General features: G+C 40.1%; 1 long non-coding RNA gene across 2 annotated transcripts in view; it reads right to left on the bottom strand.

Moving 5' to 3' along the window:
• Nucleotides 1-2,940: 2,940 nt before the first annotated feature.
• Nucleotides 2,941-20,340, bottom strand: part of LOC123378669 — a 63,323-nt gene continuing 45,923 nt past the window's right edge. For both annotated transcript variants that reach the window (XR_006582699.1, XR_006582698.1), the window contains exons 3-4: nt 13,811-13,914; nt 2,941-3,714 (exon numbers count right to left, since the gene is read on the bottom strand). This is a non-coding gene — a long non-coding RNA (uncharacterized LOC123378669). The remainder of the gene's footprint in view (nt 3,715-13,810; nt 13,915-20,340) is intronic.

Raw genomic sequence — 20,340 nt, 5'->3', positions numbered from 1 at the left:
ACAGGTATCAAACGATTCACTCTTCAAGAGCAATGGTTTCTAGCTGGAGTCTCTAGCGAGCATGAATGTCTTGCTGGCTTTCTGCATCTAGACATTTATGGAACGGGCTACTTTGCATTTTCTCCTGCATTATATTGATGTTCTTTGGTTCCTGATGTTAAACAGTCTATGACAGGGATGAGAGCTCTTGCCTTAGGAATTCATTCACTGTGGGCAAGTCTGGTGACATTTGGAGCATGATGTAAGAAGGCAAGCTTATTTGGCGTAAAGTTTCCCTGACTTTTTTGGCTTTTCTCATATTTGTTTCTGTTTGTTTTTATTCCTGATAAGTAGAGAGAGGTTTTTAATGCTACCCCAATTGTGGGTGAACTTACTGGTTTTTTTTACATCTGAAAAAAAATGTAAAATTTTCAAAGAGACTAGTGATTTTGACTGCCTCCATTTTTGGATGCCCAATTTGAGAAACCTTAAAGGGACCAGATTTTCAGAAAATTCCAAGCACTTCCTCTCCAAAAACCAGGCCCTCTAAGATTTCTCAAGTTGGCACCCAAAAAGAGAGCCCGCAATATCACTCATCACATATTTTAAATGAAGGCCAATATTTTGTTTTTAAACATCTCAGGGTCTGATCCTACCTGGTCATAAGCCTCTCAGGGGAGGCACGGAGCACCTTCCAATGGGAAAGTACCTTACAGATTCAGTCCTTAAATAAGGATGTACCTGGCACAGTGATAGGTGCTACAGAATTTTGGGAAAAAGAGATAAACGATACTGGTCTTAAGCTCTCCCATACAAATTAATGTCTGTTGTTTTACTTGACTGTTTTCTTTGCTTTACTGGGCCTGACAAGGAGCATACGAAAAGAAACACTGGCCCTCTTCTATGCTTTCTGCTTATCACTGCCATTGCCAGACTTCTTATAACAGCCTAGTGCAAGTGTGGGCAAACTACGGCCCACCAGGCCTTTTAATCTGGCCCTCAAGCTCTCGCCAGTGAGGAGGGTCAGGGATTTGTCCTGTTCGAGCGCTCCAGCTGGGGAGCAGAGTTGGGGGCTTGCTGCGCGGCTCCCAGAAGCAGCGGCATGTCCCTCCTCCATCTCCTACACATGGGGCAGCCAGGGGGCTCTCTGCACGCTGCCCCAAGCACCACCCCCGACAGCTGCCATTGGCCAGGAATTGCAGCCAATGGGAGCTGCAGGGGCAGCACCCGGGGACGGGGCAGTGCGCAGAGCCACCTGCCCATACCTCCACATAGGAGCCAGAGGGGGGACATGTCACTGCTTCTGAGAGCTGCGGGGGAGGCGCCTGCTGATGGGGCAGTGCGCAGAGCCACCTGCCCATACCTCCACATAGGAGCCAGACGGGGGAAATGCCGCTGCTTCTGGGAGCTGCTTGAGGTAAGCACTGCCTCGACACTGCACCTCTGAGGGCCCCCCCCCGACACACGCCCCAACCCCTGCCCCATCCCTGATCCCCCTCCTGCCCTCTGAACCCCTCGGCCCCAGCCCAGAGCACCCTCCTGCACCCCAACCCCTCACTCTGAGCCCCACCCCAGAGCCTGCACCCCCAGCCAGAGCCCTCACATACCCCTGCCGCACCCCATCCACCTGCTCCAGCCTGGAGCCCCCTCCCACATCCTGAACTCCTCATTTCTGGCCCCACTCCAAAGCCCCCACCCTCAGTCGTAGCTCTCACCCCCTCCGGCACCCCAACCTCCAATTTCATGAGCATTCATAGCCCGCAGTACAATTTTTATACCCAGATAAATATTTGCCAAAAAAGTTTGCCCACGCCTGGCCTAGTGGCATACCACCTCTATTCCAACCCTGAACAGCCACTGTTATAACATATGGGGGGGAAAACTTCCTAAAATGAAACATGCTGAAAATGACCAGTATCTATTGGTTTCTTAATCATGCTGAATCTGAGACCTCAGCAGTTTGGCTGAGATTTTCCAAACATAGGGATCTAAAGCTGAGCGCTTAAATCCATATTTAAGCACACAAATAAAGGTGGCTAGATTTTCAAAGGTGCTCCAGCTGCCATGGATTTCAGTTGGATCCCTGAATGTTGAGAACCTCTGAAAAATCAGGCCTACTTTGGGGTGACTAAATATGTATTTAGGAGCCTATTGATCTTTGCTCCTTTGCTGCACTAATGAAAACCTTATTTATCCTGATTCTGTTATCTACCTGTAACAATTATTACATGGGTACTCATTGTAAACAACATTTTGCTTGTGTTTTTGTATTTATGAATAAAATTATATACCCTATTTCGTCTGCTTTCCTTTTTGATATTTGCAAATAACAAAAAAAATCTATCTATAAATAACTAACTAAATAAACATAACATTGTGGCAAAGGGCCACTGGTAGGAGATTGGGATGTTGCAGCCAGTTTCTTGTTTACCATTGGTTGATGTAACATGGCGCACAAAATCACTCACATGCCATTTAACCATGGCTGTGAAAATCATGCTTGTCATCACTGTATTCAGCAGACACTTGGCGGACTCATGGAACTGTTTCTTAGCCAGTGCTGTGGTCTTTCATTGAGAGCCAAAAGGGAGTGGAGTCTCATTATCCCAGAAACAATGATTCGTATTCACTAGACATAGAAACTTGCTTTTCATAGGCACATTATATAGCTCTGAGCTGGAATAGAGATAACATATCCCCTTTATCATTGTAACAAAAGCTCAAGGTCTACACTACTGATTTGGAATCCTGCCTTCTACATCCAAAATTGAGGCATTCATGACCGTATACCTCCCTTCACTAATGGCCTTGTGTTGGAGAGATGCTATGTCAGTATAACTAAGGCACAAGTGTCAACCAAAGATGGATTTTGTGTTGGGAAGCCTGCATAATGCTGCAAGTGTCATCTCTTCCACAGAAAGACAACAATGCCACCAGGGTTCTTGTATCTCTTTACACATGATCACATTTATTGACATTTGAGTTCTGAAATAAAATACCTGAAGAGTGGATGGAGAGAGGTGAAGAGTCTGTGAGGAATTCAGACAACCAAATAGATAAGTCTTATTGCAGAAGGTACTTAGGGAAACCTGTATAACGTGGCAAACATACTGTAGGCACTAAGTCTGAAAGCAATGTGTATAAATGAAATGCCATGGCAGAACAGCAGCACGGGACCAGTTCAGTCATAATGCAGTCAAAGTAACAGAGCTCAAAAACACAAGTTATGCACTTTTCCTAAGATGTGGGCACCGGACAGCTATAAAAAGGTGTAAAAATCCAAATGGTCCCTTTTCTCTCAGTGCCCCCTCAGAAAGACATTTTTAGCTCTGCCTGAGTTTCTCTTACCTTTGCCTTGTTCAGGGAACAAGTGAAGGTGAGAACACTGGAGAGATACCACTTTGCACATAGTCAGTCAGGCAGGAAACAGAGGTAGATGAACAGAATGTGTTGAAAGCACTGTGATCCAGAGCCAGGAAATACCAGTTCTCATATCCCTGAATGATATTTACCACAAACCTATGTTTCCTTTTCAGGGCCATAAACTTCAATATACTGGAGTGTTCAGTCAGCCCTTTCCCATGTGCAGTATGGATGGCACAATTTTCTCAGCATATGCTCAGTTGAATCCTTCTGATGGCATCCACGTTGGCCTCTTTCCATATATAGGCATGTAGGGATGTCTTCATCTTCTTCAGGAGTCTGGGGCTACAGCCAAAGGCAGGCATCCAAGCTCTGCAGGCAAGGAAAAAGATAATTTTAGTTCCTGAATAAGGATTAGATTCTGCAACACCTGAGCAATGAAAATCCTGTGGAGCCATCATGGCCAGAGCCAGGAAATTCCAGGGTTTAGTGACTATGGCTGAACAGAGTCCTATTTAACCTAAACTACAGATAATCTATACAACAAGGGGCAAATAGACAGCCACCTGTAATGTCCATATCAATGCCTCAATGGCTTTGTCTCTGAGAGTCTCTCACCATGAAAAGGTAACAATTTCACTATCTTAACTCAGTCCTAGTTCTCAACAAAGCAGGAATTATGCTATATATGTTATTGTTGTGTTCCCTCATTTAGGTATGTGAATGAAGCAGATACTTACATTCACTGTACTTCAAATCTCTCATCACACCTTACTTAGAACTCAAGCTCTACCAGTCATATTCCTTTATAATTCAAAAAGTATGTAAATAATACATAGTGAACTACACAGAGGCAGGTACTATATTTGTATTTTCCCTAAAGATTTTTTTGTCTTTTTTTTTCCAGACTGTCCAAAGTGTGGGCCAAATCCTGCTTATCTTACTCAGGAGAATAGTTCCACTGAAGTCAATGGGACACCTGGAATAAGCAGAGCAGAATTTTGCCTGATGTCCATGTTTAGCCACTGAACATTTACTATATCTAATGCACTCAGCAGAGCCATGGTGAAAGACAGAATTACATTTCATAGGCAACATTCTGGTGAATCATTTGGACATTTTTGTTTGTGCTACAATTAAATACATTTAACCAGCAAAACAAGACCAGAGAAACAAGCACATACAAAAACACATTCCTCTGCTCTGAGGAGATAGGGAGAAGGACTTTCTTTTTCTGAGTTTTCTGCTGTTTTCATCTATATGCAATGATAAGATGATTGGCAATGAATAAAAAACAAACATACCTAGACAATGGAGAGATCATTTGTACAGATGTAAATTAAAAGCAGCCCCATAGCTATTCACCTGAAAAGAAGAAGCCTTTGCAGCTATGTAACATCAGAGAAGTTATTTCCTACTTTTGAACAATTTTTCTTCTCTTTATTCAGCCATTCACCTTTTCCAAAGAAACAATGAAAACACATAGCTAATTAACAACAAAGACTAACTGAACTATGATTATAACAATCTACCTTTAAATCAAAGGAAGAAGGCAACCAATACTAAAATTTAATCTGTCCTCTGGGGCTGGAGGCAGTTTACAGGTTCAAGTCAGATAGCAAATGTAGCTAAATGGCAGTCAGAAAAGATCATGTGACTGGGGGCTAAAAACTAATTAATCTCCATAAAGCTGTAAGTGAGGTAGGTAAGATGACTTGAAATCTGATTACATTACTGCATTTAAGGAGAGAAAATGCAGCATGTATTTTTCATGTTGATTTTAACCACCTGAGCCCTTAATGACATTGTGTACCTTGGAAAAAAACCTCATATTTCATCTATATTTAAGAAGATCCACAAAGATGCTCTTGTCATTCGCACACAATTTACTCAGTCTAAATAATATCCTAATGAATCACAGAAAGCGAGCTTGTAAACTTTTATTGTTCAAAGTCATTCTTTGGTAAGGGGATTCAATGTAATTCTGGGAAGCTATAAATAAATTTCAGAAAAATAAAATAAATAAAAATAGAAATCAGAAAGAAATAATGATTTTACTGTTTTACCTCATTAAAAAACTAAAAGAATGCTTCTGTATTACATTTTGACCCTTGAACTTCTAATACAGTTAAAATATACATCTAATATACGCCTACTGAAATGAACTCCAGCCTTTTCCTTAGAGTAGAAGAATGATGGCAGTACTAGGGAAAATGAAAAATCTGGAAAACTCTAGCCAAAGCATCTACATACCAAGCTGAAATGAACCCAGAAGCAGATTTTTTAGACTACAGTCAAGGCTTTGGGCCACCATTCATAAACCTATGTACCCTGATCAATCAGAGAACATGAATATTACACAGTGGATAATGCCACAAAAAGAAATCACATGCTTTAAGAGACTCAATTACACATTTCTGAGATTCAGTATCAGCAGCACCTGTTAGCCATTTCAGCATTGCAAACTCCAGTGCAGACAGAAGGGCTGTAATAGGGACATTTTTAGGTGAAGAAAAAGTGTATTTTTAAAATGTTTGCAATGTGCTTGATATATATTGTCACACAAATGTATGAAAACATATAACAATAAATAGAATGTTTTTAAGTTTTTTAGGTTATATTTATAGGAATAATAATGACACTGAGCTCTTCTATAACACTTCTGATCCAATTGCTTTGCAAAGATTAATTAATTAAGCCTCAACACTCTTGTTTGCTAGGTAAGTATCAGTATACCCCTTTTACAGATGGCTAAATTAGGCAAGATGAATATGTTTGTATCTAATCTATTGTTGTGTCTAGATATATGTGCATCAATCTGTATAATTTATGGATTGACACCTTAACATCAGTTGGAGAAAGACAAGCCCTGGCTGGGATGATTTAGTTGGGAATTGGTCCTGCTTTGAGCAGGTGGTTGGACTAGATGACCTCCTGAGGTCCCTTCCAACACTGATATTCTATGATTCTATGATTCTAAGCAGGGCTTGGAACACAAATAGATTATTCAGCTGAGGCAGGAGATCATGCTAGTCAGGTTGGGAAGGAGCTGCCACTTTACTTGGGTGTGGCTCTGGTGTTGGTGAAGGGAAGTCGAACTCCTCAGGACTGCATGAGATGTGGGCGGGCTCCCCTAGTAATGCCTGTCTCGTCTGGTTTTCTGAGTGGTGGTTAGATGATGCAGAGACTCATCAATGGTTGGTCATCCCTCCCCTCCAAACTGTGTTTCCTTGCTCCTCTGCTCTGATTGATGTTTGACCCCAAAGCTTAGCATCCCTTCCTCCACTTCCCTTGTTGCATTTTTGAGTATTGCTTGTCTTCTTGAAGAGCAAGGGTTTTTTCCAATTGCTCTATGGAATTAGGAAAACATTTTTCCCACATAGCAAAATTGACATATCTGGGTTTTTTTTCTTTTCTCTAAGTAACCAGGAGATGAACTTCTTATGTTTGTTGAGATTTTATCCAGCTTTTGTTGGAGTCCAATGTGGATTATGGTTCAGGCCCCATTTGCAAGCCAATTAAACTTTGACAGTTTGGAAATAAGATTTGGAGAGTGTGGGTCTCTAAGGTTTGCACAGATGTAGGTTCACCATTGTCTGTGCTCCTAACACTTGCATGAAGAAAGAGATGACAAGGGAATTAGGCTGAAGGGTCAAATCCATTACTCTTATGATTCTGTAGGGGTGACTGTGCAACCTCTCCCAGTTTGTGACTGATAGAGGCCTTGTACACTGAATGAGGATCTAGTGATATGAATCCACTATGGACTAGTTTAGAGTCATAGCTGTGAAGATTATTTAACCTTTTTAATTTTATTGGTTTATTAAGTTAATAACACTGGGACATTAATTCTACCTAACATACTATTGTCCTGTGTCTTATTACTGCACATGTCAAGATTAATGTGTATCTTCTCCATTTTAGTCATCTGTAGCACTGGTATAATTATATTTTCCTACAATAAGAGAGTTGTGAGGTTTAATTAATTAATTTTTGTATAGGACTTTGAGATCTGTATATCAGAGGTGATTTATTATTTCACTGGTACTGATGACATATCTTTCAGTGCTCTGCACCTCTAAAACTCATCTAAAATTAGAGTCAGTTTTGAAAATTTGTGGCATGATGACTTTCCCAAACTCACATAACAAGCTAGAGACAAAGTTGGGAAAAGAAAGTACAAAATTCTGACTTTCAGTCAAGTTCCACCAAACTTGTACATACATTCTGGAGCTGGGCAACTTGTCATAATGAAGCCCAAAGTTATTAAGCTGAAGCTCATCCCTGGCCCACTGAAGGTTGTGCTGTGGGTTCATGAACTTTTCAGAAAACCTGGACCAAATTTAAGTCAAACCAAGGCCCAGACTCCAGGTTTAGATCTCTCTTCCTCTTCCCATGGATTTCACTCAATAGGACCCAATTAACCCCTGTCCCAAAACAAAATTATCTTCTGCGGGAGGGAACTTTTTGGTGTAACAAAACCATCAAGAAATAAAGAGATATTTGCAATACCCTTCAGCAAACAAAGAACACATCTCTAATTACATTAACCTCATGTTGCCACCACACCAACAAATTGGTAAAATATTGTTACATACCCCCTGAAAAGTAAGTGGGAAGCTGAGCACAGTATGGTGAAAAATCTTGGCCAAAGAACTTTAATATGGCAGTATGCTTCAAGCCATGGGAATTCAGAAATTCAGGGCAACACCAGGAATAGAACATGTCTGAAAGCATAACTTCTAACAACTTGATTGAAAGGAGACTCATCATCATCATCAGTATAGGCTGAGCAGTTCCATCCAGTAGACGTTACTGATATACATACAAACTACCCAGTTCATTATGGTATTAATCACTGATTGAATGTCTGACTTCGCAAGGCAAATGATTTTTGACATTTCACTACGTACTTCAATTATTTCTCTTCAACTAGCCAGCAAGAAACATACACATGATCTTGGTGCTTAGTTCATCCAGACTGTTCTGAACTACATTATTGTTCATACAGGAATAGTCCACCGGCTATTAGCTTTGAGTTTTTTGCATTATTCTCCAGACATTGCAACCAATGAACCACACCACCACTTGAGTATTGAACAGATGTGTCATTGCTTCACAATCTGCATCTTCTTCTTGAAATCCTTATTTCCTTTATCACTATGTTTGCTTATTTGGCACAGAAAGCGTATCTGTTTAACCAGTGGACATACATAATTCAGTTTCAAAAGACTGTTCTGTGTTGTTTTTATATAGCCCTGTCACAATGCTATGTCACATCATACCACGCTTGTGCCAGAGACATGCGGGAAATCTGTTGTTGACCAGTGTCAAATATAGCCCATTGCTATTCCTTAAAAAGGTACTTTGTAAATTCCACTTTTAAAGAAATAAGTTCATTCCTTATATGGCCAACAGAAAGGGAATCCCCATGCCAAGCTTTAAATTCCAAGCATAATTCTCCTCCTACTCTACTGTAATTATGCTCCAACACTAGAGCATTCCCACACAGTTCTAGTACATTATATCTTTCATGAGTCTGCATTGATAGTTACACCACAGAGAAGCAGAAATGCAGAGCTTACCACAAAAATATATTTCTTTTAATAAAGTGGGCCCCTTAAAAAGAAATTAAGATTTTACCTTTCTGAGGTCATCTAGATGTTGTAGTTATGTCCAGCTGGGCTCAGACTATTATAAGATGTTGATAACACAGCTCAGTGTGTTTAAATATTTAATTACACTAAGGTACTGTACAACCAAAATACCTTGATTTAATTTAATCTGAATCTGGAAAGATGTCATTTAAAGTGCCAAGAGTTTCTGTACTTATTGAGGGTTCCTCCTTCCCACTTTCTTTGCTCTTTTAAAACCAGACTTTCTACTTGTAGCTTTTAAAGTATGCAAATGCAGGTGAATTTTTAACTTAAAACTTTGACATCATAATCAAAGACTAGACTTACGGACTATATAGTCTCCTGGTTTTATATATTTGAGAGGCAAAACATCAGATACAAATCTATCTGAAAGCTCTTTAATGAGAAAGATGGCAAGTAAATTCAGGTTTAATATAAAAACCACTTCAACTATTAATCATGATTTCAGATAATTCCCAGTGTGGCATGATATCATTAAATTCCAAAAAAAACAGAGGAACTGAAGCACACATTTTTTGAAACTATGCCATGTAATAATATCATGCAAAGAAAGGCTTTATAACCTATTTGTGCACAAGTCATAAATTACCAATCAGACGTGTATAAGCCATTTAATATTTTAAGATCTTGATTTCATGTATTCTTTTTCCTTGTTTCATGCTTTGTCTTAACAAATACACTTGGCCATAATGAAAATAAACCTGCTGAAGTCTCTGTGGCCTGAGACAAGCTATAACACATTTCTGCACCACAGGGTGGGCTCATGGGATACCTACTGAGAAAATGCATGCCCACTGAGCATGCCCAGACTATTAAAATGAATTGACATGTTAATGCTGACAGGAAAAGAGCACAAGAGAGCTTGCTAAATTACTGCTCAGTCAGGCACTAGGAATTCCTGAGTGGCTAACTCCTGAGCAAAACCTGCAGCAAGAAGAAAAAAGAAAAGAAAGAAAGAAAACAAAACCAAAAAACTTTATTGTCAAATGCACCAAAACAAACACTCACTAAAGTGCTGTCATGTTAGTAATGCACCTACTCATAAATCATACGGATTTTAATCATACCTGCCACCTCAGCCAGCTTGTCTCCTGAGAAATTGTTTTCTTTTTACTCCCTCCTTCATTCGCTTTCAATTATCTGGAAGCTGTTTCTCGTGTTTATTTATTTATCTAAAGTTCACATACAGTATGCATGCACAAATTTCCTCTGGGGGACTGAGACCAGGCAGATCATACAAGGATGCGGTGGAGCGTAGAAGCTAACAGCTCAGATGAATGTACTCAGTCTCAAAAAACCTGCTTTGGACCATGATGACAAGGGAATGGGAGGACAGAAAGTAATTAGTGTGTGTACAATGATGGATTATGGCTTAATATTCAGACATTTCACCTTTTGACTGCTATAGGTAGGCCTACAATATGGCAAACAGAAAGTCCACATTCTTGCTGAGAAGAAATAAGGATGTGCATTCTTAACTGTGCACTCTCCCTATTTTTTTGGTGGATAAATTGCAATGGGTTGTTTTGTTTGCAACATTCTTATTTTAGAAACCTTTTATGGTTCTATATATAAGAAACATGGAAGGACAACTGTTTAGCAACTTTCTGAAAAGTCAAGATAATATTGTTTTTAATGTCTCGTGGCTCCTAAACCTAAGTATTAAAGGGCAAGTTACTTTCTCAAGTTTTAAGGAGAGATTGAACTGCCAGTGACCTTTTCCCAGCTCTGGGAGGCGAATGTGTAGCACAGATCAATCATGACATGAGGATCTTATAGACACAAGGGAAAAAAGTCATCATTTTCATAAGTCAGATTGAGCAAAAATAGATGAGAAGGGTTTGATAGTTATAAATACAGGTTAAACAGACTTTTAACGCTAAACATCAGGGTTTTGAATTGAAGCTCTCTGTGTGTGAATGTTATGTCTATGATTGCTTTGTTTTAGGGACATCTGAATCTATATTTGCTACACAGGATATTGCTCAATTAAAGGAGCATTTAGATAGCTCTCCCATTTGGAACACCCATAGTAATTAAATGGATCACATGGAGTTTGACATTTTCTAAAATAAAAGAATAATTGGTGCACCATATTGTTTTTTCCTTTTAAAAAGAATATTCAGGCTACCCTTGTGAGGCTTAGCAGGAATCAGAATTCAGAATTTGGGTCCTAGTTTCTTTCCTTTGCTCCTTTCTCAGAAAAACTAATGAAGTTACAATTAACTCTCTCACCACCATGTTCTTCCCATTTACATCACTGCATTTGACATACTGCTGGGCTGACAATCTGACATACTTACTTACTTAGCTGAACGAATGGGTAAGGAAGACCTTTATAATCATAAGTGAAGTTTTGTATATCAGAACCTTTAGTTCAACATTATTCTCTGAAGTCCATGAACTTGATATAAGAAAAGATCTATGTTGTTTATTTCCTTAGGTAGGAATCTCTTGTGGGTATTCAAGTATCTAGTAGAGTTGCCTCCTCTGTTCACATTGCTACAAGGTAAGTTTGTGTTTGCCCATGACTTTCTGAGTCACTATTAATTGTGACTTCCCCAAAAGTGCAAGACACTCTTGCATTGCTCATGCCTAGGTCCAGTCTGGCTGCACTAACTCTAAAATCAAATTTAATTAAGAATACAGAGGAATTCTACCTGACTGGAATCTCCTATTTTAACTGGTGTAGGGGCAGGCTATTCTATGTCTACAGCTTTCATGTGAAGCATGATTGACTAGAAAGCTGAGGGATCTATCAACTTCTGTATATACATTTTTGTATTTGCCTAAAATAATCATAGACAATCATATTACTGCAGTGGGTATAACATAACATTCCCATTGTTGTTGTGTGTACCACACTTACCACATTAAAGAGGAAAAAGAAGAGCTAACCACCAAGGCCCACACTTACAAGCGTTTACACTTTAAGCATGTAGTAGTAGAGTTAAGCACACATCTACAGTCATGAAGGATTGGGGGCTAATTGTATACTGTTTTTCACAGTCACTAAACTAGAGTCGGGCCTGGAACAAAACAGCGGAGTTGAGCTAAACATTCACAACCCTTCTTGAATCAAACTCCATCTTGAATCAGCACTTCCCAAAGCAGTGTCTCAAACTGGCCATGTCTGAGGCATTATTTGATGATGAATGGTGCTAGGGAAGAGCCATAGAGTATTGGAACACGGCAGCGGGAGTTTGAAAAAGCAAGAGAGTAACTCAGCTAAGCATCTTTGAGGAATTCTAGCACACCCCCCATGAGCCAAATATAGTATGATGACTGGTGGAAAGATTACCCACACAGTCAGTTGCATACACCAAACAGCACACAGAATCCTCAATGAGCAATAATGCCACAACAGTACTAATCTCCGGTGCAATCTCATATGTGGAGTGTAAAGAAAGCCTCCTTAGTTCCTTTTTTAAACACCACTTTTAGTTGGGAGCTTATGAAAAGTGTTCTTTTCCTAATTGCAATTTTTGGAAGGCCATATACACTTTTTCTACAGAGTGCACACACACAAAAAAGCTCAAACCACATGCCCCAGGCCTAAACTGTCCTCTCCAATGCTCATGATGCCTCTTTCCTTGGTATAAATTACACATATTCTGAGAGGGTTGGTGTAACTTCATTTCATTTTTTTAAAAACTTTCACTCTCAATTAACAAATAAAGCTAAACTGATATTAACCAGTTGTAAACCAATTTAAGCAGGTGTTTGCTCTGGTTTATCTAAATCAGTCTAAAAAATGACTAAACTTCTGCAACATTTGTGTGTGTATAAGGCCCTAGTTTGGCAGAGTAGGGTAAAATGTGTAGGTTAGTGAGACTATAAAGGAGTTAGACTAAGCAACATTAAATAACAGTATATATGATTATGACATTAACCAAATTATAAGTATTGGCCACAGTAACCCTTTTTGGTTTAGATGGGTTCTAGTCTTCTTAGACATATGCACGCCCCTTGAGGGATTATGCCCTTTGAGTTCAGAACCCTCTCTCACATGATGATTCTAAATTCTTCAGGGCTTTCCTATGCTGAACAGATGTATCTCCAGGTGGTCATCCTTCTTCTGATTCTTTTAGTTGAATTCCCAGTGATTTAGTCTCTCTCCTGCTGACTGGAACACCAAACTGCGAATGTTGCAACCCCTTGACTGAGGCTTCTTTCTTTGGGCCCTTCAGGCCTTCTTGAGCCCTAATCCCTCTATAACTGGATAATCATCCAGACTGAGATAGCAGAAGGACCTCTCTGTCAAATAAACATGCAGTATGAGATAGTGGGACATGTATAACAACATAATGCAACAGTAGCAAGCACAGAGATATCTATAAGCAGTGTGAAACACTTGTATTTCATTATGTTTCATAAATTTAATAGGCCCAGGTTTCCCCATGAATCTCTCACCCCCAGTTTCATGGTACTTTCAGATGCCAGGGATTAATGCCAGAGTTTTGCCAAAATTTAAATTTAAAAAAACAAAACAGACTAATCCCCAAATCCTCTGGTTAGCTCCAGTTTCTCCCACCCCTGCAGTAATGTCTGTTTTCTTTATGCCATTAGGGAAAAAAAATGACTAGTTACCATGGAAATTGCCACAAATCTTTTTATTTCAGAGCCCTCTGAGCTACAGAGCACATTTGTGAAGAAATACACAGAATCTATTTGTCATTATAGCAGGTGATGAAAACTTTGGTTTCAATATAACTATCATGTTTTCCCAGGTTTTTAGAGCATATTTTACAATAATTTGCTGCAGTTCTCATTCTCATTACAAATGAGATACCAGAATTATAATGACTTACATGTTCTGTCAGACTCTTCTACTCTGACCTTTTCAGTATACTGCATTTTGAAAACTTGACAAGTCTACCTCTTCTTCACAGGTTAGGAAGGCTGCAAACTGGATCTGGGGTGGGGAAGTAATGAGAAGGAGAGGATTTTCAACTTTAAACCACCTTCCATTAACTCATCAGATCTTCTTTTCTCCATTTCTGTGGTACATACCAGATTCCCAGTTTTCTTTCAAATCATTTTGCTCTGCACCCCATAGAAGTCTACAGGTCAATTATCATAAGAACTACATTGCAGAATAAAATCATCTCGATGCAGAAATTGTACATTTCTTTGATAATGGTTGAATATCAGTTCTGCCCTCAGTTTATACCAGTGAACCCATTGACTACAGCAAACTGTGTGTGTGTGTGTGTGTATCTGAAGTCAGAATTTGCCCCCAAATGTTCAAATTTCTATGTTCTTTGCACATTTGATTTTTTTTTCATACTTTTAGAACCAGGCCTGCCCTCCAAGAGAGATCTGTGGTTTTTATGGTGTTACAAGAGAAATCTTCAGTTACATTTCTTGGGTAAATTCCCATGTGAACAATAAAGTGATTAGTGGATGCTATATGTGAGGGGATTGAGGTAGGGATCTGAGGGTGGAGGGTATCAATCCCCCACAAAAGTGCAGGTACAGAGAAAAATGAGGTATTCACAATGAGTACATTTGTCCTACCATCCCCATTTGCTTGCATATAATACTTCACAAAATGGTCAGAGTAAACTACACCTTCAAAAGGGGCTCCATTATAAGCCTCCCTTCCTTCTGTGTTTTTATTATGGATAATGAGGCCATCTCTTTCCTGATATGCATGCAGGAAAGGAAGGGAGAGAGAAGACCCAGGAAATCCCACAACTTTCAACTCAATATCTGCTTTAGATCAGTTTGGCCAAGGGACAGGACTGAACCCTCCTAAACCTGTGGAAGTCCTGAGAATTCATGGAGAAATCCCACAGATCTCAGGATAAGCACATAGGGCAGGAGCGCCTGGCTTTTCCCCCATGGCAGCATGTCTTTGGCATGTGTCCCCTGTGAGTCACTCCCCCAACCAACCCCAAGAAGTCTTTTCACTGTGCAAAGTAGGACTCAAGGTACTACTGAGAGACTCAGCATAGTCTGCTGCTGCCAATTCTCTGTAGCTTTGGAATGACTTGATGGTGCAGAGCCAGATCCCAGCCTCGCCTTACTTAGCCATACTCCTGAAATGTCCTGAGCTCCTGAACTATGCTTCCTTGACTGTGCAGAGTCCTATACCTTTATAAGGAGAAGCTGGAGCTTGCCACAAAGACACCAGTCCAAACTTTAATGCCTCCATCCTATTTTGGTCCCCTCCAGTATTGCAAGTGGGTGGGCCTATAGAAATTTGGGATGGAAAAGACTATTAAATCATCTTGTCCATGTCCCATGTCATCCTTACATTATTTTCCCAACTGCTTTTGTCCAGGCCACTTTTAAACGATGGGGCCTCTACCACTTTCTCTTGGGATCCTTTTTCAGTTCACTGTTAGATGTGTGCTTTTCAAAACATCTTAATCTAGTAACTAAAAAGTTAATTATCTCTGAGTCTATTGCTCATGGATTATTTATAACACCAGGTGTCTGCTGTGTTCTTACTGGCTAGAAGTATGTGGGGACAGAGAGAAGATGAATTATTGTTGCAGCTGTAGAAGAGAATGGTCTGGAAGCTGGTAAGAAAGCAGTTTTGTAATCTGGTGAGGCTTAATCTCTAGCTCCTTGGAATCTTCTTTGTGTGTCTATATAAACATTAAATGTGAACTGAGGAAATCCAAGTAGGTCCTTTGTGATTCTAAAGTCCACAGCACTAACTGTTGGGAATAATGTTTCTTGTAATTCATCCCCAAATACCTTACCCCTTGGACAATCCAATCCAATTCCTTTTACTGCTAGGTGTTCAACACCCCGTGATACCTGCAGATGCATATTGCATCCCTTTGCTCCTCACTGAGCAAATCTGTATTGATTGATTTCCAAGAGGGTACATGGTTGTGAGGAAGGGCATTATTTGGCTCATGGTTTTAGTTCTTTTAATCTCTCCTCAATCCCTCCAGCCATGTAGTCACTTGGGTTGCTCTTCCTTGAATTTCCTTTTTTTTCTAATCACTCCCCTCTCTTCCTTGCGGGGATTGCTGTAAATATTTAACAATGGAAAAGGGCCGTTTTTAAACCTGCAGGGTTGTTTAAATAAATAATCCCTTGGTGTATTTTTGTATCATGTTTTACATGAGTAGTGAAAAAAAATCTCTCATGTTAATCACCCTTTTCTCTCAGCCAAATCCCAAGAGGGGAAAGTTCTGGGTTCTCCGTGGGATTTGGGCCTGTTCCTGCTCTTACTGAAGTCAATGGGAAAACTCCCACTTGTAAAAGCCACATTAAACAAAACTGGGAATAGCTGAACATACTATCAGGTTCAGAAAACTCATTTGAGCTTAGAACCCTGTAATTTGAATCCATAAGGCCAGAGAGTCCTTGGTCTTTGCCCCCATGCACCGGGGAAGAAGGTGCAAGGATGCTTCTGACCTGTCTGTGCCATCTACACAAGAGCCAAGGACAATCAATCCTTACACTCAAAGGAATGCAGGGACTGCTCCCTCTGTGCGCACTCTGAGGAATGTACAAAAGAAGTAGACAGAGGTGCAACTAGGGCAAAGGATGATGCATCTTATGCACCCCCCCACACATAGGGGAGCTTCTGAGGGACAATCGTCTCCATGCTCCCTCTGAGGCAATGAGGCTCCACATTGCCTCTTATGCAGGGCTGTGGTTACAGGACATAATGTTTTCAAGGTGATTCAATTTAAAACAACATACATATAGCTGCCTCCCTTGAACCGCCCAGAGTACTAGGGGAACATATGGTGTACCCTCTGAAGGAGTAATGCAGAATCTTCCCTTGGAGTGAGGTTGAATCCAGTGGAGGGTGGGAATCAAAGCAATGGCTCTGTTTACTCTCCCTCCTTGGATCAATGTGTGTCCCCAAGCAGTATTCCCTGTGCTGCAGTTCTGCCAGACCTGATATGGGCCACAAAGAGAGTAGAGTCGTCTTCTTCCTCCCTTCTCACTGTGCATAATGGACAGGCAGCAATCTAGCGCGATCTGACTCACATCAGTCACAACATAAAAAACAAACAGATTTGTGGTATTTTAATTGACTTTTCAAAGAAAAAACATTAAAGGAGAGGATGTGTAGTAATACAGCATTCTATCATTCAGTTTGTGGGGGAGGAGAGAGGGTTGATTGCAATCCATTCGAGCTCTCCTCTTGTGGTTAACTGTATCCTAGAAAGCCTCATAATTGTAACCATGCTGCCTCTCTCTCTCTCTCTCTCTCTCTCCACAAAGACTTTTCTGGATGAGGTAAACTTTCTCCCTTTTCAATTGTCCTACATCTATTAAATGATCTCCCTCAGCCCACTGAATCAAAATAGATAACATAAAGCTAAGATAACACATAGCTTTATTTTCACGTTAAAACTTCTATACATGTAGCTCTGCCACACAGGCAATTAAAAAAAGATTTACTATCAATGCATCAGATCTGTGGGAGAAAATATGGAACGTTACTTTCAGTCCTTTTCACTATTTATTCCTGCTTTTATGACACACAAAAATAAATAATGAAAAACACTTACTCCACTCCAGAGGCTGAGGGAGAGTAGAAAAGTGTGGCATAATGCTAACACACATCCCCAGCGACTACCCAATATGCGCAGCGGGCTAGCCTCACTCTTCCCAGTTGCGTTTAAAAGTCATTTGTAGGGACCTTTCTTTCGTATATTTGAACCCTAGACTGTTGACCTCTAATGATACTGCTGATATATCTTCTGCATTCAGCAAAATGATGCCCTACAATACATAGGTCTAAATTGGTCTACATTGGTCTAAATGCTATGATGAATGATGTCAGCATTCCTGATATACTTAAATAATCTGATGTGAACCTGTATCCAATCACTTTCACTTTGCTGTTTTCTGTTTCACCCATTTCTTTTCACTTACCTCAATATTTGCTGTATTTTGAGTAGCTATGTGGCTACCATCCATGGAGGAGAAGCATGAGAACTGGCAGGGAATGAATGACTGGCATGGAAAAGTTTAATTTTTTTCTTCTCCAAAACAACATTGGTGTGCCATCCAATGGCACAGCTATTCTTCCGTGAGCTCCCATCCAGTGTCAATGTTAGGCTTTTTAAAGGTTTTTGAGGGGGAAAGATAAGGTAGCATGTAACTTGCATAAAGATCTGCATCTTTTCTTCAATATTAAAAATAAAGAGGCTGGCACCAATTTTTCAAGTGTATTTGGGACTGCCTAAATTCTACCCGGGTTTGAATTTCCCCACAGATTAATAGAACCATAGAATCACAGGGTTAGAAGGGATTGCCATGGTCATCTTTGTTTAAACAATGCATTCATTGACATAAATACATCTTGCAAACTACTGTAGTTAAACCTAGCAACTGAATTTTAGATGTGTGAATATAATCCTAATCATCAGTGGTGAGTCTGGATTCTATTGCAACAGAGGGGGGGCGGTTGTTATATTACATGCCTACCGAAGAAGTGGATTTAAGTTTCTAGGGAACAGTTGGCCTTTGTCATATGGCACATGGCTCACTGCTAGTTCACAAAGGGGGTTAGCACTAGAGCTGTGGTAAACTATTCATTCTGCCAGTGAGCTCAGGTGAATAAGACACTCCGAGCCAAACTGGAAAGCTCAATCCCATTCACCCAGTAGCTCTATAATGTACCACAAGCTGAAAACTGTTCATTGAGCCAGCAGGAAATTAAAATGTTAGTAAGCATTGGAATCAGAGTTGCCGAGATGTGAGGTAATATATAGGACAGAGAACTGTGTAATGATGTTGCTCTGAGTGGGGAGTGGGGAGTGTGTGTGTGTGTGTGTGTGTGTGTGTGTGTGTGTGTGTGTGTGTGTGTGTGTGTGTGTGTGAGAGAGAGAGAGAAAGAGAGAGAGAGAGCGCATGTGGCTTTGTAGACCAATGAAAGAGTGAAGGGTGGCAGGGGCCTGGGCTGAGGTCTTTTTTCTCTCCTCCCAAAATCCTGGGAAACTGAGACAAAAGAAAAGAAGCAGTTAGTTTATTCTCAATCGTCATCTTTAAAAGATGGAGGAATTTGAATGGAGGAAAATTGATTGGAATTGACTGTATGGGAAAAAAGGAAATCACAGGAGAGAAATGTAATATCCACAGCTTCTCCACTGTCAGCATTCTGGGATCCTCACACAGCTGGTGCACATTCTTCAGTTTCATCACTCAGACCTGAGTCAGAGGAGACCCCCAATACTACCTCTGCTGCTGCTGCTGCTGCTTTTTTAATCTCTGCCCATCTAGGCACTGTCTTTTAAAGAGTGGCATAGACTTCAGCAACCCTGTTGGTGGCCCGGCTGTAGAGAAGGGGAGAGTTTGGACTTGAATATAGTCTGGGTTCAAGGCATAAAAGAACTTCTTTGGGGGCAGGAAAAATAAGTAAGGATGTATCTTCCATATAAAGATGTGCACCTCAACTGTAGAAGGCCTGTGGGTGCTTTTGTTAGAGACAGAGCGTAATCTATTAGTATTATATGTATTGTAATAGTGCCTGACCATTAAGAATCAGGGTCCCAGTATGCTAGGCTCTGAAATGAAAAAGAGTCCCTGATTCAAAGAGTTTACCATCTACAAAAGCTCTTTCCTAATTTGATTGTTTTACCTGTGCATTGCTTAGTATTTTAAATATGGACTTTCTTAAAACATTAGCATATAGAGGTGATTTTGAAGAGAGAGCTTGAGGCTGATACCTGAATTGCTGATATTACTGTTATATGACATAGTATGTGCTGCAAGATCAAATCTCTGTCCTCCCCTCACACACCTTTGTCCTTTCAACAGCTTTCCATAATTTAGTAGTTCATGAGAAGGGGAAAGGAGCAGAAATCTAGTGTTACCATCATTACTACCTAATGCTCTGAGGATGATTTTTTCCTGAGTCTAAAAGCCAATACTGAAACAATGGTACTGCTTACATGGACAGTCAGAAAAATAGAAGCGGCAGCAGAGCTGGTATTGGAGTGTTCCTTTTACTGAGTAATGAAATCAAAGAGCCTGCAGTAGCTGGGAGCAGGGTCCCAAAATACTGATAATGCACAAGGTTTAGTGATTGTCATTAAGGTGAATTGGTTCCAAGCTTGAAATCAATGGGGGTGGCCCCTACAGTTGTGTGGAGGATGGAAGTTCTGTTTCATGAAGGATTTCAAGATTTCTAAATTTGGCTTCATTCTGAACTTGAGTGAAAACTGAAAAATTTTATATTTTTCTATGAAGGAAAATTCTCCCTCCACCCCACCAAAAAAGTTGTTCTGGGTCATTCAAAATGTTTTGTTTTGATTTTGACTTTTTACATTTTTTATAATACCTAATATAATGAAAAATAAAAACTTTCAAAATAGTAATTTCAAAAGAAAAAAATCAATACTTTCTATTC

This window comes from Mauremys mutica, chromosome 10, assembly GCF_020497125.1.
Source record: "Mauremys mutica isolate MM-2020 ecotype Southern chromosome 10, ASM2049712v1, whole genome shotgun sequence".
NCBI lineage: Eukaryota > Metazoa > Chordata > Testudines > Geoemydidae > Mauremys > Mauremys mutica.
The sequence above is the reverse complement of the archived record's forward strand: the minus strand, read 5'-3'. Positions and strand labels throughout refer to the sequence as shown.